Consider the following 24,499-nt stretch of genomic DNA (forward strand, 5'->3'; position numbering starts at 1 on the left):
TAATTAAACATCGCTAAATGATGTTATAATGAATTAAGTGTCGCTAGATGGTAGGCGGAGTCCCTGGGTGGTCCAGTTAATGCACTTGGCTACTAATCTAAATGTTGGTGGTTTGAGTCTACCCACAGGCTCCTTGAAAGAAAGGCCTGGCAGTCTACTTCTGATAAGTCAGTCACTGAAAACACTGTGGGGCATAGATCTACTCTGACACCCATGGAGTCGTTATGAGTTGGAATTGACTCCATGGTAGCTGGTTGGTTGGTTAGATGGTCGTCTTCAATGAAGTAGGGACATGTCTGTTTTGTTGTATCTCTAGCATTCAAAATCTGCCACACATTGACTACCTTCTTTAACCAGTTAAGGTCTACTCTGCACAGTTTCTTCTAAAATGACACTTTTGGAGAAGGGGCTCAGAAGGAGCCATTGCTCAACTCTGTCTCCCTCCTCCCTACTCCCAGCCTCATTTCTGCCCCTATCTTGAGTATTTTCAGTATAGATACATTTCTTATCCTAAGGGTCTATTAAGGGTCTATATATACACAGTGTTTCACAAAGTGTGGTCAGTAGACACCTCTGCATCTTAATCACTTAAAAAAGTGTAGATTCCTGGGCTCACCCCAGATCTACAGAATCAGAATCTCCACCAGCGAGGTCCAAGAATCTTGTTTTTAGTAAACTCTCTGTCATGGATTGAATTATGTTCCCCCAAAAATGTGTGTATTAACTTGGTTAGGCCATGATTCCCAGTATTCTGTGGTTGTCTTCCATTTTGTGATTGTAGTTTTATGTTAAGAGGGTTAGGGTGGGATTGTAACACCACCCTTACTCGGGTCACCTCCCTGATCCAAGGTAAAGGGGGTTTCCCTGGGGTGTGGCCTGTACCATGATAAAAGGAAAGGGAAGCAAGCAGAGAGTAGGGACCTCATACCACCAAGAAAGCGGCACCAGGATCAGAGCACGTCCTTTGGGCCCCGGGTTCCTACACCTGAGAAGCTGCTTGACCAGGGGAATATTGAGGGCAAGGACCTTCTTCCAGAGCTGACGAAGAGAGAAAGCCTTCCCCTGGAGAGGACACCCTGAATTTGGACTTGTAACCTACTAGACTGTGAAAGAATAAATTTCTCTTTGTTAAAGCTGTCCACTTGTGGTACTTCTGTTAGAGTAGTACTAGATAACTAAGGTAGTCTCCTAGGTGAGTCGCCCCAAATCCGAGGATCTCTGATGTAAAAGCGGAATTGACTTGACAGCACTGGGCTGGGTCTAATGTAAAGAAGGACCTTCCACGCTCTTGGAGCCTGGTGAGTTAAGGAAAACACTTCCTTAAGTAGCCTGTGAGGTAAAGAGAGAGAGGAGAATGAAAAGTCCAGACCATAACAGACCCACATGTGTCTCAGAGTGAGCCAATGAGCCAGCTGCCCCCAATATCTCCCAATGTGGATGCTGAACCATCATTTCCAACAAGGAACAGAAAGTAACACGAATTAATCACTGTTACTATTCAGGCTGCATTTAGTTTTGCACCAGTTATTTTAAATGCTGCAAAACGGGGAAGGAGGGATAATGGGGGAGGGGAGGATAAATCTTGTAATCTAACAGAGGTATAAATGTTCCAAAAAGTAGATATTAAGCCCATAAACCCTCAGCTTGAAACTCATTAGCCTCTTTCCTTTGAAATTGCTGTCTTACCACCATGGCGCTCAATTGTTTTCAGCAAGGATTTCCCCCAAGGGTCAATTTCAGCAGTAGCTTTCGGGACCAGTAGCTGATGCAGTACAAAGTCAGGAACTGAACAGCAAATACAGCTAGTAAACGAACATATGGTGAACACTGAAACTATTAGTAATCAACAAAAATCAAATTACACAGAAGTGAGGAGCGTGCTTACCTATTAAATTAGAGAAAAAAGTTACAAGCGATAACACCCAACGCAGATAAAGGTTCCACAGTCCTCATTGTCTTGTGCGTTACCGATGATACTCTACACTGGTACGGATATTTAGTGAAACCATTTATGAACATGCATTTAGAGCTAGAATGTTCATACCCTTTGACTCAGTATTCCCATTGCTGGAGATATAGATCCTAACGATAAAACAAAAAACAAACAAAAAAAATGGGAAAAAGGTTGTATCACAGATGTACCTCACAACATTATTTAGAGAAAAAAAGAGAGTAACCTAAACGTGCAGCAATTGAGCCCATAATATTTGATGCCGCACCTTCGCAGTCTGTTATAGAGCCATTACGAATCATGCTTACGAAGACAAAGGAGCAGCAAAAAGCTTGGGAAATCATTTTAATGAAAAATATAACAATTTTCTGTGTGTCTCTGCATGTTGGAAATAGTTAATGATTTAACTTTTTAATAGAACTATGTATTAAGTATATAAATACAGGACAGAAAGGTAATGCACCACAGGGATAAGAGTTGGTGGGTTAAGGTGCTGCGATCATAGACAATTATTTTTTTTGTCTGCTTCCCAAGTTGTCTGTAAAGCAGAGTCCCAGCTAGCTATTTGCCCCTGCAGACCCAAGTTCTGCCGTCTTCTCAGCTGCGGGCCATTTGAGTTTGGTCAATGGGGAGGCCCAGCCAGAGACCAGAGGGAGGGAGGAGAGTGAGATGGTGTATTATTACCCCAGCTCCTTCCCTGTAGGATCACTTTGAGTCTTTGTATTCCTCATGGGGGCAGCTCTCAGAACTTTCTTCTCTGGGTTCCAGTGGCCACTCCTTCCCCTCTTAATGGGTGATGATAGTTCCACCATCCGCGGTGGCTTCTCTACACCCATCAAAGGATGGATTATCCAATAAGCAAGGTACACACAGGCTTTCTTACTACACATCAAAGGTGTGGTGATACCCATGTAAAAAACTGTGCACTACAGATTCGTAAGTAAACACAATTAAGCTTATATATACCTTGCTTGCTTAGAGGTCTAGAGCTATGGCTACCAACCAAAAGGTTGGCAGTTCAAATCCACCAGCTGATCCTTGGAAACCCAATGGGGCAGTTCTACTCTGTACTATAGGGTCACTATGAGTCAGAATCACTTTGATAGCAATGGGCATTTTTTTGGGGGGGTATATCTTGCTTACTGGTTAATCTGCCCCCTGGAAGCACCCCAGACATTTGTAAATAGTCTGTTTATTAAACCCACATAGAATTGTTCTAAATTGGAGTGTGCCTTCAGTTTTCTGCTGAGCAATTTGATACCTTTATCATTTTTTTCAAAAGTGGACAGCATCCACCAGAACCTGTGTCATGACAACCTGAGAGAGTCATAACCAGGAAACGTTACAATGGTGGGTTTTGGTTGGAAAAATGAGAATCCCACTTTATTTCTTCAATAGCCAAACATGTCCCCCAGTGAGAAATTCTCAAATGTTGTAGTGATAATAATAATAAAAGAACTAAAGAATTGAAATATGAAGATACAGCTTATTCAGTAGCAGGCTGGGTGTTTTATAGAGACAATCTTGAGAAAAATGGTTAGAAGGTTATTTTTTTAAATGAAGCTTAAAAACCAGTGGGGGAAAAAAACTCAAAGAATAATTCAGAAAGACGTACTACTTCAAAGTAGTGCTGATGTATTAATACGTGCTTCTTTTTTTTTTGGAAATGAGTGGGTCAGAAAGCATCAATCTGCCTGAGCAGTGGTCATTTTTCAAGGCCGGATGAATGTAAACCAAAATCTAATTGTCACAAGTAAATCTGAACGATATATTGGCTAATTTTCATGGCAGAAGCACGAACAGGAAAAGCAATAGATAACAGCATCTCTGAGCCTCTTTGCCTGCATTTTAGAAATAAATTAGTTTCTAAAATGAATCCACCCTCAAGCCAGTCTTGCAAAGAAGTTGGGACTGTGCCAGGATGTACATGCAGGTACTGAAAAACATTCACGGAGTTACGCATCTCACTCCCGGAAGGTTCTGCAAGCAGAAGCCGTAATTGAGAGTGGGTTCCATCACACGCTTTTGCTTTATAAATAACCCTTGCTATTCTGCAAGGAACATTCCAGTCCTACATCCTTTGAACTCCAGTCCGAGTCCTAACTGGGGGAGGGGGAGGGGGAGGGGGAGTGGGGCCGCACCCTGGTCCCTGCTCAAGCTAGGGTGCCAATTAGCAGTTTCTACTGGCCATCACAGTTTCCACGGCTAGCTGTGAGAGATCATTCATCAGCTTAACACTAATTGCCCTAGGTGCTATTTTCCTAGTTAGGCCCCTGGTCTTTGCCTGTCTCTTTTGTGAGCCAGAGACAGTGAGCACCACACCCAGGGGGCATTCGAGTTAGCAGAGGCAGTAGTAGCAGAAATTATTACTGGAGTGTCTAGAATTGGTACTAAAAATTCCAGGAAGCCCAGTAGTTTCTGAGGAGAATATGGAGCTAAGGGGAGGGGAAGGGAAAGGGATGAAGGAAGGGAACGGGTAGTTCCAAGAACTGACTCACTTATGATGTCAGAGGGTAAACCAGTACTGTACTTCTGGACCTACTTTTCCTTGGAAATGAAAATAATCAGAGGTGGGAGGAACTTCCCCTTTATTTCTAGGGTTTTTGTGTAGTCTATGTTTATATTGGAAACCTTAGTGGCATAGTGGTTAAGAGCTACAGCTACAAAACAAAAAGTTGACAGTTTGAATCCACCAAGTGCTCCTTGGAAACCATATGGGACAGTTCTACTCTGCCCTATAGGGTCACTATGAATTGGAATCGACTCATGGCAACAGGTTTGGGTTTTTTTTTTTTCTTTTTTTGGTTATGCTTCTACTGAAAGAGCCCTTGTGGCGCAGTGCTTAAGCACTTGGCTGTTAACCAGAAGACTGGCAGTTTGAACCTACCAAATACTCTGTGGGAGAAAGATGTGACAGTCTGCTTCCCTAAAGATTTATAGCCTTTGAAACTCTACGGGGCAGTTCTACTCTGTCCTATAGGGTTGTTATGAGTTGGAATCGACTCGACAGCAATGGGTATGCTTCTACCAGGTCCTGTGTAGCATGAATGGTTTGCTGTTCTAGTAACCTCAAAGGTGGCAGTTTGAAGCCACCCAATGGTGCTGCTGAAGAAAGACCTAGCAATCTGCTTCCTTAAAGATTACAGCAGTTCTACTCTGTAACACATGGAGTCGCCGTGAGTTGGAATCGACACAACAGCAACTGGGTTTATGCTTCTACCAGAACTGTTTGACTACAGTAACTTTTTTTCCTTTTTTTTAAATTGTGTTTTAGGAGCAAGTTTACAGAGTAAATTAGTTTCTCATTAAACAATACACAAATTGTTTTGTGACATCGGTTGCCAACCCCACGATGTGTCAACATCTCCCCTTCTTGACCTTGGGTTCCCCATTTCCATTCTTCCAGTTTTCCTGTCCCTTCCTGCCTTCTTGTCTTTGCGTTTGGGCTGGCGTGCTCATTTAGCCTTGTATACATGGTTGAACTATGTGTGTTACTGTTTGTTTTACAGGCCTGTCTAATCTTTGGCTGAAGGGGAACGTCAGGAGTGACTTCAGTACTGAGTTAAAAGGGTGTCTGAGGGCCACATACTCTTGGGATTTTTCTAGTTTCTGTCAGACCAGTATTGTCTTTTTTTGTGTTTGAATTTTGTTCTACATTTTTCTCCAGTTGTGTCTAGGGCCTTCTATTGCAATCCCTGTCAGAGCAGTCGGTGGTGGTAGCCAAGTTGTGCTAGGCTCAGTCTGGCGGAGGCTGTGATCACGGTGATTTCACGTGCTCAGTTCTGGATACCTGCACAGAGTTGACCCCTTTCTCCCAATTCTACATGAAAATGGATGACTTCAATTAAGATCCTTACTTTTAGAAAATGTCATATGTAGGTACAACAGTTTTCAATGAAACTTTTTTTTGGGGAGGGTGTGTGCAAAATCAAAAGATTGGCAACTATCTAAATGATCATCAACAGGGATTTCGTTAAATAAATTTAGTGTCCATCCAATTGAGGTAGTGAGCTCTACCCTGTTGTTGTTGTTAGGTGTCATCGAGTTGGTTCCGACTCATAGGTCTACCCTACGGGCCATAAAAAGAATGAGAAACTCTTTATACTGAAAGATATTCTAGCTATATTTTTAAATAACAAAAGGAAGGTTAAGAACGGTGTGTAGTATGCTAACATTTGCGTAAAATAATGTATGGTCATGTACGTCCAGAAAGAGGCACTGAAGGAAAAAAGGAGAAACTGATAGCAAGTGGCCTCCAGGAAGGGACCTCAGTGGCAGGAGGACAGATGTGACCCATTAACAGTGAAGTGATTCAGACTCACAGTGACCCTATAGGACAGAGTAGACCTGCCCCATAGAGTTTCCAAGGAGCAGCTGGTGGATTTGAACTGCTGACCTTTTGGTTAACAGCTGAGCTCTTCACTTTTTTTTAATTCTTTTATCTGATTTTTCTTCAAATACGTTAGTGCTAAGAGATTTATCTTCGAGTTCAGAAATTCTGCCTTCTACTTGCTCAGGTCTGCTCCTCTGACTTTCTATTGAGTTGTCTACTTCTGTAATTTTATTGTTAATCTTCTGAATTTCTGAATGCTGTCTATGGATTTTTCCAGCTTATTAAATTTTTCATTATGTTCCTGAATAATCTTTCCAATTTCTTCAATTGCTTTATCTGTGTGTTCTTTGGCTTGTTCTGCGTATTGCCTCATTTCCTTCCTGATGTCTTGAAGGGTTCTGTATATTAATCTTCTGTATTCTGGCTCTGGTAGTTCCAGGAATGCACTTTCACCTAGAAGATCCCTGGATTCTTTGTTCTGAGAGCTTGTTGAGGTGATCATGGTCTGCTTCTTTATGTGACTTGATATTGACTGTTGTCTCCGAGCCATCTATAAGTTATTGTATTAGTTTACGCTTGCTTACTATGTCATAGCTTTTTGCTTTGTTTTGTTTTGATATACCCAAATGGGTTGCTTGAGTGAGCTAGCTTGATTATTTTCGCTTTTGGACCTCTGGTGTCCTGTCCCCAGATGGCTAGAGCTGTTATCAGGTATATCAGTCTAGGAGTTCACTCACTTTTCTTGTATGAATTCAACTCAGGTATCCAGGCAGCTGATCATCTAGTGTGTGGTACAGGCTCTGTCCTACAGTCTTAGAGGGGCAGGGGTGATTGGCATATATACCGGTATCTGATTGCAGCAGGGGGTCATGCTCTGAACAAGGTGGGGGCTGAGAACTGACCCCCGAGTGTCTCTGAGGAAAGCACGTCCCTGTTCCCTAGAGTGTGCAGGTGGGTGGGTTCTGCAGACTGACCATGGGTACCCAAAGTTTTTGGTTGTAAGGACTGGGAGGTACCAGTTATCCTTGGACCCCTGCTGAGGGTGGCTGGGTGACCTGAGTGGAGCTACCAGTCCTTAGGTCCCTCGTGTGGGTAGATGAGGACCTTGTTTAATAGGCAAAGCAATGTCAAACATCAAACACCCACCTCTCCACTGCACAGCTGAAACGGTTGGAGGCTGCCAACAAGGGCCTATTCTCCCGAAATAGGCCCACACAGGTCCATGCAAAAGGGAAAGGTGCTCAAAGTCTACGGACCATTTATGCCTGGACAGAAGCCGCTTCTGTCCTGAGCTGTCCCGGTTAGTGGAGCTGGCAAATTATCTTTTCCCCCAGTTGCAAATTTTTTCCTTCCCCAAGGCCAGGAGGATGCTTCTAGGTGCTCACCAGGGTCTATCTCAGGCCCATGGAATTCAGCTGCTAAAGCTGGCTCCAGGGTGGGGGGCGTGGTAAAATATATCCAAGTACTTAGCTTTTGCCGAGGAGGCCATTCTCCTCAGGTTCCAGAGGTGTGAGTGGGCTGTGTGGCTGGCTGCTTCTCCCTGAGGAAACTGCGGCCGAATGCTAGTACCAGCCCGCCGCCGCTGCTGCTCCAGCAATGGTGCCTGAGGGCTCCCCACGATTCAGGTCCGGTAACTCCTCTCTGCTATGAACATTCTCTTCCTCCCCCTGCTCCTCAGTTCATTTTATAAGCTTGTATTTGAAGCTCAGGGCTCCCAGCTTGTCACAAATATACTCGTTTCACTTGTTTTTTCGGGTCTTTGTTGTAAAGAGGGCTCGCAGGAAGTGACTGTCTATTCCATCATCTTAGCTCCGCCTCCAGCAGCTGAGCTCTTAACCACTGTGCCACCAGGGCTCCAGGTATGACAGGAGGCCTTTTCACTGTGAGTTTGAACCATAAGAATATATTACCTGTGCAATGAACAAAGTAGTATTATTTAATTTAAAAATCCCTACTTGTCTTGCTATAAATAGGATTCCTGGTGTTTCAATTCCTGCTAACTCTATAGTATACCTGACGTTCCTGTTAGCTTTTCTTGAATATTTCTTGAAAATGAAACAGAAAGGGAGGAGCATAAAGTGGATTTTGCTTTTATGTACAGATTTTAAACTTATTTGTGTAGATATCCTCAAAACCCATGTGATGTCTGTGAGTGTGCCTGTGCACGTTGGGGGACATGTATATTCCAAATCAATCATGAAGGACTGGGAGAATTTTCCAGCCAAGGGTGCCAATGTGGGAAAGGGCTGGAAGAAGCTAGGTCTGTCCTGTGGGAATGTGTAAGCCCGTCTAACTTCTTAAAGAGTGTTGCTGGGGAGTTGTAAGAGAGAAGGTTGAAAAGATGTTAGGGCCAAATTATGAAGTCATGAGGCTAGGGAGTTGGGCCTTTACTCTCCTAGGGGATTCCCTAAGGGCCTGTGAGTAGGGCCCAGAGTGGGTCAGGCAGGATCTAGAAAGAGGCAGTGGTGGACAGTCCAGAGGCCCCAGGAAGAGAAAACCTGAAAACCCATTGCTGTTGAGTTGATTCTGACTCATAGTTACCCTCCAGAACAGTAGAACAGCCCTATAGGGTTTCCAAAGAGCAGCTGGTGGATTCTAACTGACAACTTTTGGTTAGCAGCTGAGCTCTTCATCATCGTGCCCCACAAGATAAGCCCCCTCCAAATCAACTTTTCCCTCTCAGGGATAAGAAATCTCACATTTGAGGGTCATTGGCACATATCACGCAGCTGATTATATTTTTAAAAAGTTGGGGAGGAATGGGGCTGGGAGGGAAACTGTTTAACACTGGCTGGGAAATTATATTTGTAAAACCAATCATGAGCTCTAAGAGGCACCAGAGAAAAAATGTCTAGATAAGAGAAAACAGGAACAGTTCCTAACCTCTCAAAGGCCTCACACAGCCCCAAACACAGCCCTGTCCAGAAGTCAACTCTGGCCAGCTTTCTACGTCAACTCCCAGGGAACTTGTTCCGCCCTTTATCTAGCTCAGAGATACAAAAGAGCAAAGAACATTCCACTCCTTCAGTAACATGAATCAAAGGGCCTCTTTCATCCCTGCCCAAGGGCTCCCTCAAGTTGGTCTCCGGCACCTCTCTGAGGGAGCCACTCTGGGGAGGGGGAAGGGAAGTAGTAGCATGCAATCTCATCCTTAGTCCCTCATCTATAAAATAGCTGTGGCTGTTAAATGAAATAGCACATGTAAAGCACTTTTCACTATGCCTAGCCCAGCAGTTAGAGTTCAGGAAATGGCAGTTACTATTGCCAATGCCAGGAAACAGAAGTGATTATTATTTCCACTTTGTAGATAAGGACACTAAGGCTCAGAGAGGTTAAGTAACCTGTCCAAAGCCACACAGCAGGAAAGAGAATGAGTGTGGATTTGAAAGCAGACTGATGTTACTTCAAAGCCCTTGTTCTTTTCACTCCCTCAAGCTGCTATGCAAATAAACTTTTATACATTGAATTGTGTTTCCCCCAAAATATGTTCAAGTCCTAACACCTGGTACCTGTGAATGTGGCTTTGTTTGAAGTAGGATATTTGAAGATGCTATTAGTTAACATGCAGTTACTGAAATAGGGTGGGCCCTAATCAACATGACTAAATATGATAGCCAATATGATAAAAAGAGACAGACAGACAGACAGAGGGAAGACAGACGATGGAGGCAGAGACTGTAGTGATGGACCTACAAGCCAAGCACCCACCAGAAGCAGGAAGAGGCAAGGGAGGATCTTCTCCTAGAGCTTCAGAGAGAGCATGGCCCTGCCCAGACATTGACTTTTGGACTTCTAGCCTACAGAACACTGAGACAATGAATTCCTGTTGTTTTAAGCCATTCTGTTTGTGGTACTTTGTTACGGCAGCCCTGGGAAACTAAGACACCTGCAGAGCTGGGTTCGAGTCATATCTTACGATGTTCAAGGCCCGAAGGGCTGTTTATAACAGCAGATACAGCTCTTCCTATTTTCAGAGGAGTTGCCTTCATGGAAAACTACAGAAAGAAGAGAAACAAAGCAAGAATTTCCAGGGTCTGTACCCAGGCAGTCTTACTGGTGGGTGGATACAATAGGCACAAAGTACAGGAAAGGATTCCAGAAGGTTCCGGGTCAGCACTATGTATTGAGAGAAAATGACGTTAGAAAACATTCAGTCCCAATTGTTCCTCAGGTGTATGTTATTGGTGTTCTTTCTTGGTATTTTTATGCAAATAGAAATAATAAGATTTCATAGAAGTGTATGAAAACTGAGAACTAGTGATATATAACCACCTCTTAACGGAGTGTCCCAGTCAATTATATCTTCACTGTGTAACTTGGGAAGCCCTTTCTCATTATGCTGGAAGAGTTCTCTAGAGCAGGGATCTGTAAACTTTGGCCTATGGGCCAAATTCTGCCCTCTGCCTGCTTTTTTTTTTTTTTTTTACTTTAACAAAGAGAAATTTATTTCTTCACAGTAATGTAGGCTATAAGTCAAAATTCAGGGTGTCAGCTCCAGAGGAAGGCTTACTCCCTCTGTTGGTTTTCTTATCAATCTTCCCCCAGACTAGGGGCTTCTCCATGCAGGGACTCCAGGTCAAAAGGATGCACTCTAACCAGCGACTACATCATCCTGAGACCAGAAGAACTAGATGGTGCCCGGCTACAACCGATGACTGCCCTGACAGGGAACACAACAGAGAACCCCTGAGGGAGCAGGGGGATGCAGACCCCAAATTCTCATAAGACCAGACTTAATCGTCTGACTGAGACTGGAAGGACCCTGGTGGTCATGGCCCCCAGACCTTCTGTTGCCCAAGGACAGGAATCATTCCCGAAGCCAACTCTTCAGACATGGATTGGACAGGACAATGGGTTGGAGAGGGATGCCGGTGAGGAGTGAGCTTCTTGGATCAGGTGGACACTTGAGACTATGTTGGCATCTCCTGCCTGGAGGGGAGATGAGAGGGTGGAGGGGGTCAGAAGCTGGCGAAAAGGACACGAAAAGAGAGTGTGGAGGGAGAGAGCAGGCAGGCTGTCTCATCAGGGGGAGAGTAATTGGGAGTGTGTAGCAAGGTGTATATGGGTTTTTGTGTGAGAGACTGACTTGATTTGTAAACTTTCACTTAAAGCACAATAAAAATTATTTAAAAAAAAAAAAAGACGCACTCTGCTCCTGGCACTGCTTTCTTGGTGGCATGAGGTCCCCCTGTCTCTCTGCTCGCTTCTTTCTTTTCTATCTCAAGAGATTGCCTCAAGACACAATCCAATCTTGTAGACTTTGAGTCCTGCCTCACTAACACAACTGCAGCCCATCCTCCCTCATTGACATCACAGAGGCAGGATTTACAAAATATAGGAAAATCACACAGGGTCAGGAATCCTCTGCCTGCTTTTGTAATTTTATTTAAATACACTCATGCTTATTTGTTTAAGTATTGTCTATGACTGTTTTCAAGCCATAAAGGTGGAGTAGTTGTGACAGAAAACACATGGCTCACAAAGCCTAAAATACTTACTATCTGACCTTTTATAGAAAACGTTTGCTGAGCCCTGAACTAGAGCCGTGTACAAAAAGTATGGCATTTCTGTGTTTCAACATCCTAACCACACATTATTCTTCCAAAACACAAACATTCTGGCTTCAATGATGTATCTTAACATCCGGAGGACTAGTAAGCTTTATACGGACACTGTGCATACTCACCTCTTGGGATGACTGTGTCAGTTAACGTGCATCCAGAGGTCCCGTTGGACAAGTATTCTGAGAAATTTGTTTCAAAAGAATGTGTTTGAGGGGGAAACGAACAAAAACCCCACAAGTCTTTGTGCACATATGTGATGCAGGAGGTTTTATTAGAGAAAAAATAAGGAGACTCAGATCCCTGGAGTAAGGGATCAGGGGGTTTGTGAGCTGATCAGCCTGGGGCTGACTCCTACTTAGCACCTGAGTGAGGAGCTTATTGATGACAGTCTCTCCCAGCCCTGACCTCAAACAGCACAGAACATCAAGATCAGAAGCCCATGGACAAAGTTCTCTGCCAGTGGAGTCTTCTCAGTGGCCTGGAGAGACCAGCAGAGACCAGCAGAGGCCTGGCCTTGCTCGCAGGCAAAGCTGCTAAGGTAAATCTAAGTCTCTCATGTTCACTCTTTAGGCCTCGGAGTTCAGGCCATGAGAAGCTGTTGCCAAAACTAAGACTGGTGAGTAGGCGTGGGGGAGGGTGGGAAAGAAACAAAAAACTCCTTTCCTGTGTCATCTGTTCTACAAGCCCAGATGAGCTTGAATGATCAACTTCATGCAGGTTGGGAAGGAAACTAGTTGTTGGAACAAGAGCTGAAAGCTCTGAGGTTTTCCCACAGCGCTTCAGACAGAGCACATCATCTGTTTTATTTGAAAATTCCAGTGTCAGAGCTTTAGTCTCTCTAAACCATGTGGGGCTAGATTTAGATAGCATTATAGGAAACCCTGGTGGTGTAGTGGTTAAGAGCTACAACTGCTATCCAAAAGTTTGGCAGTTCAAATCCACCAGATGCTCCTTGAAAAACATATGGGGCAGTTCTACTCTGTCCTATAGGGTCACTATGAGTTGGAATCGACTTGACAGCAATGGGTTTGGTTTGGTTTTGGTATCAGTCATCTGCACTCCATTTGCACTCCATTTAAAAAAGAAAAAAAGGAAACCCTGGGGGCATAGTGCTTAAGTGCTACGGCTGCTAATTAAAAGGTCGGCAGTTTGAATCCAACAGGCGCTCCTTGGAAACTCTATGGGGCACCTCTACCCTGTCCTCTAGGGTCACTATGAGTTGGAATCGACTCTACAGCAACTTTTTTTTTTAACGTAGAGACCAGATGTCCTTAAGGACATGAGCACTTTGGAGATCAAGGCCTCCAGCGGTGGGCACCGGGTCAAGGACAGAGGGGACTTGGAATACAAGCTTTACACATGTCCTAGGCTAGCCCGATCTCTCACTCCCTTCCCACTGCCTCACTATACACAATTCCTCCACTAATGAAACCTCTGGGTGTGAAACTCCTTTACAATGAACATGGTGTGTTCAAACCAAGTTACAGCATCATAAATCACACTGAACAGTACTGTAATACATCAGGTGGTTCAGCCTGACCTACGCAGTCAGGGCTCAGAAGAACTCCTCACAGTTTTGGTTCACTCCCCCAAAGCTGAAGGAAAACAACCCACCCTCCTTCATTGGAAACTCTGTCTCCCACCTCTTCAGGCATTCTTAGACCTCTTGGTCTCTGGCTTTCCCAACCACAAAATTCATTCCACAAAATTATTATTGAGGGTTCAGATAAGTATCAGATAAGTGGATTTAATGGTCACACACACACAAACATACATGCATGCAGGCAGGCAGAAACTAGCCAATAATCATACTGATGTATCACAGCGTCTAAGTGTTGTAAAGACAAAGAATAAAATGCTATGAAAGCACATACGAAGGGGACGTGGCCAATCTGATGGAGAGGGTGACATCTGAGCATGTATACAAGTCTGAAGGTGAGAGAGTTTGGTCTTTTCAAAGAACTAAAAGAAAGGACAGTACATCTGGACAGAGAATAGGGGTGGGGCAGAGGCCCAGGAGGTACAGGGAAGGGGTGCAAGATCACAGAGAGCTGTGGGGGCCACATTAAGGATTCTGGTCTTTGTGGTAAGAGCACACGGGAATCCTCAGAAGGAAGGTTATAAGACTAAATGTGAATTTTTAAAGAAAGATTTATCTTATGGAGAACAGATTGGGAGATAAGAATGGGGGATGGGAGAGACAAAAGGCTGAGAAGTAGTCGGGATGTGATATTGATAGACTGGTGGCAATGATGGATATGCAGCCAAGTGGATTTGAGCACATTTAGGGGCAAACTCAGTGGCACTGTTGTTGGTCTGGAAATGGGGCGAGGGATAGGGAAATATCATTATGAGTCCAAGACATTGTGTCCTGATGCATGGCTGGAGATGCCACTCACTGGGACGACCAGCACAGAGGGCAGGATTTAGAATGGGTGATTATGAGTTCAGCATTTACTATGGATGAACTGATTTCAATTTGCAATAAATTTACTTCAGTCTATTTGCATTTAAAACCTGTAATTCTGATTGGGAAGTTAGAGAAACATTCTGGGTAGGAATGCCTCGCCATCCTATGCGTAACCCCTTCAGCCTTCTGAGGCCGGTGGGTCCTCTAACTGAGGGCCCTTTGACTGCCAGGCACAACAATGCTCACATACAGGGACAAGGCTGAATTGCCCTGTATTGTAAAAGAGTGAAAAAGATTTTCCCTCAAAGCCATGCACCATGTGAGGTTGGTAGGAGAAGGCAGGCCCCACAGGCTGGACCGGCACAGGGGACTGTGAAAAGAGGAACGTTAAAAAAGTCCAAGTAGTTTCCTCTAAGGTGTGCACTGCAGAGCCTCTGCTACAACTCCCTTCCAAAATCTTCTATGAATTTTCCATTGTTCATCACAGAAAGATCAGACATCCGGGTTATGCAGAGGTCAGGCTGAAAGGGAAGCACTCTAAGGGAGACTGGGCTAAGATGGGGGTTGACCAGCAGAGATAACGGTCTGAGGCGCTTGCATCCTGATTCATTCTGCCCTTTCAGTGCTGGAAGAGAAGGGAACAGAAACAAAATAAGGCCAGGGAAGGCAAAGGGAAGAAGGAGGGGTACATTGTCAGGCTGCTGCCCTCTGACCTCCTTACATTAAAAAATATTCAGGGAGGGAGCTATATTAACTCATACTAAGGCAAGGGTTAAAAAAAACAAACCCCAAACCCACCGCCATCAGATTGTTTATGACTCATAGGGACCCTATAGGATAGAGTAGAACCACCCTGTAGGGTTTCCAAGGCAAGGGTTAGCGACTTTCAAAAGGGAAAGGGAAGTTGAAGACCCCCATTTTTTGGCATTCTAGGGGTGGAGTGTAGAGTTGTGAGCTGACTCATACTTATCCATTCCTTCATCCGTGCTAGGCAGGGGTACAAAGACTAGAAGACACAGTCCCTCCATAAACTCTCAGAAATTTACCATTTAGAAGGAAGAGAGAGAAACAAGCAAAGATTGTATAGCGTGCTCTTCACTATAAAAGGGAATGGGAGAATAAAAAAGGGGCTTCTGAATCAGGCTGGGAGGCTGAAGGAACACTTCACCCAGGAGGTGATACTTGAAGGGAGGCTGTGAGTTTTCCTGGCATATGATGGTGGAAGAGGTGGGGCAATAAAAACAGACTGAGGCTAATTTAAGCAGAACTTACTGGAAGGGTATGGAAAAGTTCACAGAATTGCCAGGAAGTCTGCAAAGAAAGCCGTTTTTGGAAAATGGGGCAGGAGTAAGGTAGGCTAGCCAGCATCCAAGATCAGTCTGGTGCAGGCACTATAGTCAATGCTGGGGAACAATTACAAACTCCAACCGCAGCCCTGGTCCACTGCCTTTAACATCTCTGAAGCCGCCACCATGGCCTCTACTCACGATCAGTTTGGATTTCCACCCTCCTGGCTGCTTTCCATAGTTTCTAACTGAAAGTTGGAGGAGGGCGCATCTGATTGGCTGAACATAGGTCACATGCTCCCCGCCCCCAGCTGCTTTTTCAGGAGTAGATTACAACAGTAGACTCAAAAGGAGAGCAAGTTCCCCAAATAAGGAGGGAGTTCGAATGCTGGGCAGCCCTTTCCCCTAATGAGGGAAGAAGGGCAAAGGCAAGATAAGGACATTGCAGGTAATTGCATATGAATACGTAAAAAGGCTCAAAGGCAAGAGCCACCATGCTGTGCTGAAAGGCCTGCTAATAACTCAAAAAAAGGGAGGGAGGGGAAGCAGGCTGCAGACTTGTCTTGAAGTTTGTACTCTTCCCTATTACAGGATTGTGGAAGACACAGTTGCTTGTCCCCTCAGTATTCATCCAGCTTTCTTCCTGACCGGTGGAGTCCCAATTTCAATCTGGGTAGCAATCACCCACCTAAAAACACTTTCTCGGAATTCCTTGTATCTAGTGGTAACAGTATGGGGTAGTTCTACTCTGTCCTAAAGGGTCGCTATGAGTCAGAATTGACTCGACAGCACTGGGTTAGCGGTAACAGTTCAGGTAAATGAGTCATAAACCGAGGGGTCTTGCCTCTCCCCTTCCTGACTGAGTACAGATGTGAGGTCTGGAAGTATACCAACCATACTGGGACTATGAGGTAACAAGCAGGGGATGAAGGCCTTTGTATTAAAAACGGCATAGCAGGAAGAAGGAAAGACCCCTTCCCCTGTACCATCTTGAGTATTGCCTACCCCAGACTTCTTGAAACAAATCCCATGTGTTTAAGCCTCTAGAGTTCGGTTTTCTGTTATTTGCAGGTGAACCTGATCCTGACTGATACAGAGAAGGAGATCAGCTAGGAAACTACTGAAGTCACTTATACAATTCAGTGGAGGCAGAAGTAGTGGCAATTAGGCAGACAGGCTGGATTGAAGATGTAAATGTGGTAGGGTGTATGTTCAGTCAAGTCTCCAGTGAAATGAGGCTGTGTGGGTGGAGTTCTTGTCAGGTACCACAGAAAATTATCGCTAGCCGTCACACGTCAGGGGATGAATCCCTAAGAGCACCGAGGAAGCATGGGGTGGGAGGGACATGGTAAAAGTGGGCAAAAGGGAGCAGAAAGGGGATGTGCAAGACCAAATAACTAATCTCACAATTTTCTTATTTCAAAAATATCACAGCGTCAATATAGAAATTCTAGAAAATCCAGTGAAGCAAAAAACAATGTTAAGAAAAGAAAAATCCTCTCAAATCCCAACACCCAGAGATAAGCACTTAGCATTTCGGTGTGTTTCTTTCCAGTCCTCATTCATTCTTTCTTTAGCTCTCCCTTTTTCCCATTCTTGCCACATAAACGAGTACGTAAATAATTGTTTTACGAAAGTGTGCTCATGATAGACATACTGTTTTCTAAGCTGTCCTCGTTTTTGCATTTGGCAATGCACTGGGAAGGCCTTCCTACGTCATCAACGTTATTTTAATGGCCACACCCATGGTGTTTGATTGTTTGGATGTATCACACTTTACAAGTAGAACTTTCATCTTCCATTTCACGGCACTTTTTGTTGCGGTGGGATCCTGGGATGGAAGGAAAAGTAGCATATTAGCGTTGCCATCAGCTTTAGTGAAATAAGCTTGTTTTCAGGCTGTGAAAGTCTGAAAAATTCTGCCAATATTTATAATTATTTTATTTTTAGCACTTGGTCTTATGTTGTGTAGTAAGATTTAAAAATTGATGTCCTGCCGCTTGGAACCAAGGAAGATTTTTCCCTCTGGAGGAAATAGTGTATGTTTGCGGCACTTACTTATATTTTTCGACTTTTCTTTGGAAGAAACTCGCAGTAAACTTCATAGGCGCTCCGTTTAGCTGGTGGCTACAACAGACGAGGCAGGAAAAATAAGGATCACTGTTTGGGGGAAATGTGTATTAAAAAGCTCGAAGCATCCGCTTCCGCAGCGAGCAGGGTTCGAACCTGCGCGGGGAGACCCCATTGGATTTCAAGTCCAACGCCTTAACCACTCGGCCATCGCTGCCACGAGAATCTAGGGGAGGCGGAGACGCCTTAGTTTATCAACCACTGCGCGCGCCAGCCATTAGGCAGCCTAAACTAGCAACCGCCCTGAGCTCCGCCGAGTCAAAGGCGGCCCAGGCTAAAGGCTCAAACTGGGGAACTACAGCAAGGATGCGAAGAAATAATAAAAACCCCCTTAAGTACGGGAACGTCCAGATCTTAGAAGGCCTCCCTTCGCTGCGCTCGGGTAAACCACAGCTCCTGTCGCTGACCCGATTTTTGCCCGCCCGCTTCTTCCTTAGGTCTATGAGAGCGCTATGAAACGAATATCTTTCCTATTCCGTGTTGTGGGCCCGCGCTCCCGAAAACGTCTGCCTTTCTTTTTTTTTTTTTTAAACCTCCAACCCACCGCGAGGAGCGACCGTGGCGGCGTTTTCCAGTGTGGCTGGTAGCCTTCAGCACTCCTCCAGCGGAACGAGAGGAAGCGTGAGGATTCTCGTAGAGAAAGAAGTGTCTTGAGGCCCTGCGCCTGCCCAAGCTGCCACCTCCCACTCTCGGCCTCACAGTGATCCCCCTCCATGCTGAGCCAACCGGGACAGATCGGGCCAGAGTGTGGTCTCCGCTCTCTTGAACCTTGGAGACAGTTTGGGAACCAAGTTCTGGACGTGAGGCTTGCATCCGTTACCTTTAGGGGTCATTCATTTCCTACCATTCTTCCTAGTTAAGTGCAGCTACTGTTACGTGTGTTAATTAGCCCGTTAAAGCTCTCAGAACCGGTATGTCGCTCACTTCACAAACCAGGGAACTGCAGTCCCGCGAAGTGACCACGTGTTGGCGCTGTCGGGGCCTTGGCGCGTGCGCAGCTCCCACCCGAAGCACGTGGCGGCCCACTCGCTACAAATTCTGATACATTCGCTGGAAGCTTTGAGAATATAGCAGAGGGCTTTTATTAGTTTGTATTCTTAGAAGTGTTCATGGGAAGTTCACCCGTGCTTCTCGCTATGGTACACTGATAATAAGGTAGGAAGGCAAATCCTTGACCTTCAGAAGCCCTGATATTAAGTGGCCTCAAGTCAGAGTTACGTGAATTTTCTTAGGACTTTTAAATACCATTTCACTGAACTAAATCTATGTTAAGTGTTTAAACCATTTAATTGTGGAAGGGATACAATTCTTGTGAATTTTAAGAATAAGTTTTATATAACGACATACTGCTTTTAGGAGTTTTATCTTTTTTCTTTTAGTTTTTAAATTTGCCGAGCTGCGGGAGTGGCCCTTAATTTCTCTCTGAAAACTAAATGGCAACAAAGTTATTCCCGACTCCCAGGCATAAGTTTTATCACATCCGAAATTTACTTGCACTTTTCCAATAGATGCTTCCCAAGAAGAAATAAATTGTTGTCTTTTTACCTTGTTTTCAGATTCTGCATGTGCTCTGAGGTAGCCTAAAATGAATCTTAATATTTTATTAGTTCTACCTTATCTTGAAACCCTTTTTTATTCTTTCCTTCTCTGCAGTTGAGTGATGATAATATGTAGTGAAAGCTCTTTCTCTTAACTGTCCCCCCCCCCTTTTTTTTTTAAAGAATTTACATGTTCAAAAGCTTGAACAGTAGTGGGAATTGATTACCGTCAAAATAGTTCACCAAAAAAAAAATTTTTTTTTGAGAGGAAGCAAGACTTGGGAGGCAGAAAATCTGTTACAAAACTAATGTGTATTTAGTGAAAACAATTGTGCTTAAACATTTTTTGCAACATTTTAAAGTTGAATACCTGTGTTTAACATTTAAGTTTCAGCTTGAGTTAATGTAGGCCTCAACAAATGAAATTTTTAAAATTTATTTTTACTGACTGATCCTATTGCTAAAATGAGCCAAGAGATCAAAATTACTATAGATTTTTTGAATTTTCAAGTATATCCTTTTAGACTCAGCCTTAGGTTTTTAGCATTGCCATTTAATGCAGTGGTCAGTTAGGGGAAATGAAGTAAAATACGTATGTTCCAATATAATTACAACAGGAACAGGAAGTATGTTTTAATTCAGGACGATAACACTGTGAAACATTGGTGTGCAACGATGGACTTTTTAGTTTGTGAAGGTCCCCTGGTGATTCTGATTGCCTTCGCCTTCTTCCACCCTTGGATTCTGTTTCTACAAGCAGTATTCTTTTTTGTAGCGGTTTTTCTTAAGCTAAGCCACTTTCAGAGGTGGAATACTGGGAGGGACAGGGTATGTGCTGAGGAGCAGTATGGTGTTTCTTCGTTCTTATACAACAAATAACTTATTTTGAATTTTTTTTTCAGGTGATTTTTCTTTGGCATTTTATAAAATCGTAGATTTTTAACATTCAAAGGAACACGAAAACTCATCCAGTTCTTTCATCTGCAGACAGGAAATTGCTGAGCTGCAGTCTGTGAGTGGCTTCCCCAAGGTCACACAGAAAATTCAGAACCTTAGCTTGTTATACTGTGGTTTGTGTGTTATTATATTTTATTGCTCTTATGTATTTTCTGTTAGTCCCTGGCAGCAAAAAACCAAAAACCTGTTGCTGTTGAGTCGATTGGACTCGTAGTGATCCTATAGGACAGAGTAGAACTGCCCCATAAGGTTTCCAAGGTTTGAACTGCTGACCTCTTGGTTAGCAGCAGAGTTCTGAACCATTGCACCACCAGGGCTCCAGTCTCTGGCACAGTGACAAATCAAGTGTATATATAGCAGTAGACAAGCCACAGTGACAAATAAATCAAGAAGTGTATATATAGTAGTAGACATGTTGAATGTTGGGGGCCTGTGAGGTATTAGACGCTGAACATTTTGCGGTGGATAATTTTTGTTTTTCTTCAGTCTGGCACCCATCCTCCCATTTGATTATGATACATGAATTGTGCATGGGAGAAGAGTCTCCTCCTTTGGATGTAGCCTTACTGTGGATATTAATCAAGGTCCCATACTCTCCCCTGGCCAAGGGATGGGCCTGTGACTTGTGTTAGCTTTCTGTTGCTGCATAACAAATTACCACAAACTTAATGGCTTAAAACAACAGAAATTTATTATCTAACAGTTTTTGTGGGTCAGGAGTTGGGACATGGGTTGGCTGGGTCCTCTGTCCTAGGCTGAAATCAAGGTGTCGATCAGGTCTGCAATCTCATTTGAGGCTAAGGGTCATCTTCCAGTCTCACTTGTTGTTGCCAGAATTAAGTTCCTTGTGGTCATAGGACTTACTTACGGTCAGTATGGACCATTCTCAGCTCCTAGTGGCTGCCCACTGTTCTCTGCCATGTGGCCTTCTCCATAGCCTGGTAGTTTGGGTCCTCAAGACCAGCAGAATAATTTCTCTCTAGTCTGCTGCAAAAACAAAACAAAACAAAAACCAAACCATTGGTATTGTTATGTGATTGGAGTTTGTGCCCTGGAGTAGTCGAGCCAATGAAATGTACTCCAAGTCAGAAAGAGTGAGAAAGTTTACTCAGGAGGTGTATACATTACCGGGGACCTGGCAGCAACACAGGCTGTCTCTATGGCGTCCCAAAGAGGACTTTCTACATCAGAGCTTATATATCGTTTTGGCAAGGATTACCTAATGTTTTGAAGCATGTAGCCCACAGATGGTCATATACATCACAAAACAACTACAAGAAACCTTATTAAACTAAAGATATGCATGTCGGACATCTGGACTCTAATTTGTATGTTTTTAACAGGCTGAAAAAACTTACATAAGGATCTCTCAGCTAGTGGAACTGGCCTGCTAAGTCCACTCTGACTGAGATGAGGAGCAGGAAAGAAAGTTGCAGATCAGAAGCACCAGGCAGCCTTCCTAGCTGCTGTCCTGCAGGCTGAAGGCCATTTCTCAAGAGAACAAAGGAGAGGACAGAGACCAAGGCCACAGGAGCTGAGAGGGATCTGCACCCCTTTGGAAGAGACCAGGGCACTGGTGCAATAAAAAATGCTTATAGATTACTTAGAGCATCATTATGGCGTTAGTTATGTCAAGCTGTCAATCACCCATTTTGAATAGGAGAAAACGTGTTGCAAGGTATTAGGGTCGCACTCTTGAGTCAATTCCAAATCATGGTGTTCCCTGTGTCTTACAGAATAGAACTGCTCCATAGGGTTTTCTTGGCTATAATCTTTACGTGACCAGATTACCAGACCTTTTTTCTGTTGTGCTGCTAAGTGGGTTCAAAACTGTCAACTTTTAGGTTAGTAGTTGAGTGGAAACCATTTGTGCTACCCAGGGACCTTGTAGTCTGCTACAATGGAGTCTCGTGTAATATAACATAATTGTGAAAGTGACTATCTCATTATATTCTCAAGGCCTGCGCACACTGAGGTGTGGGTGATTTTACAGGGTGTGTATTCCAGGGGCTGGAAGCTTGGGAGCCATTTTGGTTTTCTGCCTACCGTGATAGTGAAGCTAAGCCAGTCAGGCCCTCTCAAAATCTCTGTTCTTTTTATTACACGATTGTATTTTTATGGAAATCTCACACAAATAGAATATTTACAAACCAATGAGAGGTGATCAGAGTTTGGTAATTTTAACTTAGCTGCCTTGTGTGTTTTTGCACTTCTTTTAAAGGGAACAAAGTTGGCAACAACTGCAGAGTTTTGAAGGCTTAGCCATCATTCAGGATTCTTGACTTTAATCCTACATTAATTGGAGAATAAGTCTAGGTGTACTTTTTGGATACCATATGTAAGGGCACTCAGTCCAGGTTGGACAAAGATGATTACTAAATTGTTGGCAGCAAAACCCTTGTGAAGATTTGGTTGATAAATCTTAGTTTCCTAGTGCTGCTATAACATAAATACCTCAAGCGGGTGGCTTCAAAGAATGGAAAATTATTTTTCCGCAGTTTTGGAGACTAAAAGCCCAAATCAGGGTGTTGGTTGTGTCGATTCCTTCTATGAGCCTCTCTCCTAGTTTCTGGTCTCTGATGGCAATCATTGGTTCCCTTGCTTGTGAGGATCCTTACATGGCATCTGTCTGCCTTCCTTGTGTGCCTCCGTGTCTAATCTGCTCTTTTTATAGTTCAGAAGTGATTAGATTTAGAACCCACCCTACTCAGGTATGATTAATTAACATAACAAAACCCTGCTCCAAACAGGATTACATCCACAGGTATAGGAGTTAGGATTCCAGTGCACATTTCAGGAGGGACACAATTTAATCCATAACAGTAAGTTTCAGGAATCATGAAAAGTGATGGAAACAATTATCAAGGACCTCTTGCTTGGCAAATGACTGTACTTTTGAAGCCTAAGCACTTAATTGTGGGTTGCTTCCACTTGACCTCTAACCCAAACGTTGGCAGTTTGAACTCACCAGAGGTGTCTTGGAAGACATACCTGGTGATCTGCTTCTGTAAGGTCACAGCCTTGAAAACCCTGTGGAGCCCTTCTGTTCTGCATGCTTGGGATCACCTTGAGTTGGATTTGACTTGATGGCAGCTAACAACAACAGCTCTTCAGTTAGAATGCTGCTAATACATGTTTGAAGAAGACTGAGCCTATATCCTCGTCAGCAATAGGGAAACTTAAAGTATTTTCCTACCTAGTCAGTCCATCAGTGCCATGCCCAATTAAGAAATAGAATCAAGAAAGATGGAACCTTCTTTTCTGAAAGGGTATGATGCCAGTATTCAGCCTTGAATTTGCCAAAGAAGTAATACTTTCTGACTTCAGAATAGTAGAGATCTGGACCTACCAAAGACATCTTAATCTACTTTTAAGCCCAATTAATCTCAAGGGGGAAAAATAAGTTTACTAACAATGAAATCTTAGGCCCAGCTTATTTATAGTAATTGAATTGATGCCTTATAAAACTCTCTGGACTGGCTATATGTATAGAATTGAAGGGAGTAGGGATTTGAGATGGTTTTTATAAAGGCAACTGAAATTAAGCACAGGGATAATAAAAATAATTTTAAGGATTACATTAAAATAGAGCTGTGATTAGTGTACTGTATGATTAGTGTATTGACTGGGAGACAATTAGATCCGTAGACTAGCCTTCTTATAAGGAATGTAAGCCTATATTGTTTATTAAGGGTGTCATATATATATTATTTATTAGTGTTTTTGTTCTTTTCAGCTGCTAGGTTTGGGGGTAATTTGTTACACAGCAATAGATAACTAATGCATTCAGTTTTCCCCATAGCTAGATTGTCTGCTCACTTCCACGGTTTCTGTCAGATGTTCTCCAGCAGGCTGGAAAGTACTTAGGTTTCATGAAGATGCCTAGTACAGTGCTTAATATGTAATAGGTACTCGAAACGTGCTAATTCCCTTTTTATTATGAAAATGATACAGTAAATTAAATAAAAAGTTTGATAAACTCTTCTTTGGTCTTTTCCATATGTATACATAGTTTTACTGTGTATATGATAATTTTCCTTTATGCCATTATTCTCTTTATGTTATTGTTATTATTTTAATGGTCACGTAATAGTCCATTGAGCATGTATTATATTCCATTTCTCCAATCTTTTGTCTCCATTCTTCTTCTCCATAGCGATTCCTTAGTGGGGATCCTTATTTCCTCACTTCTTGACCATTACACTTCCAGACTCCTGTTTATATTTGGATACCCTTAATGTTCCTATTTTGTACATACAGTATTTCTAGGTTCAAGATGTGTTAGTGCACCATTTCTCTGAATGTGCTCGGCAGCAGCAGCATCCGGGTG

General features: G+C 43.4%; 1 non-coding gene across 1 annotated transcript; it reads right to left on the reverse strand.

The window, feature by feature from the left end:
- Positions 1 to 17,749: 17,749 nt before the first annotated feature.
- On the reverse strand, positions 17,750 to 17,831 carry TRNAS-UGA (transfer RNA serine (anticodon UGA)). Its single transcript has one exon. It is a non-coding gene; the product is annotated as a tRNA-Ser (tRNA).
- Positions 17,832 to 24,499: the final 6,668 nt, after the last annotated feature.

Source organism: Elephas maximus, chromosome 16, assembly GCF_024166365.1.
Source record: "Elephas maximus indicus isolate mEleMax1 chromosome 16, mEleMax1 primary haplotype, whole genome shotgun sequence".
In the NCBI taxonomy this organism is placed as follows: domain Eukaryota; kingdom Metazoa; phylum Chordata; class Mammalia; order Proboscidea; family Elephantidae; genus Elephas; species Elephas maximus.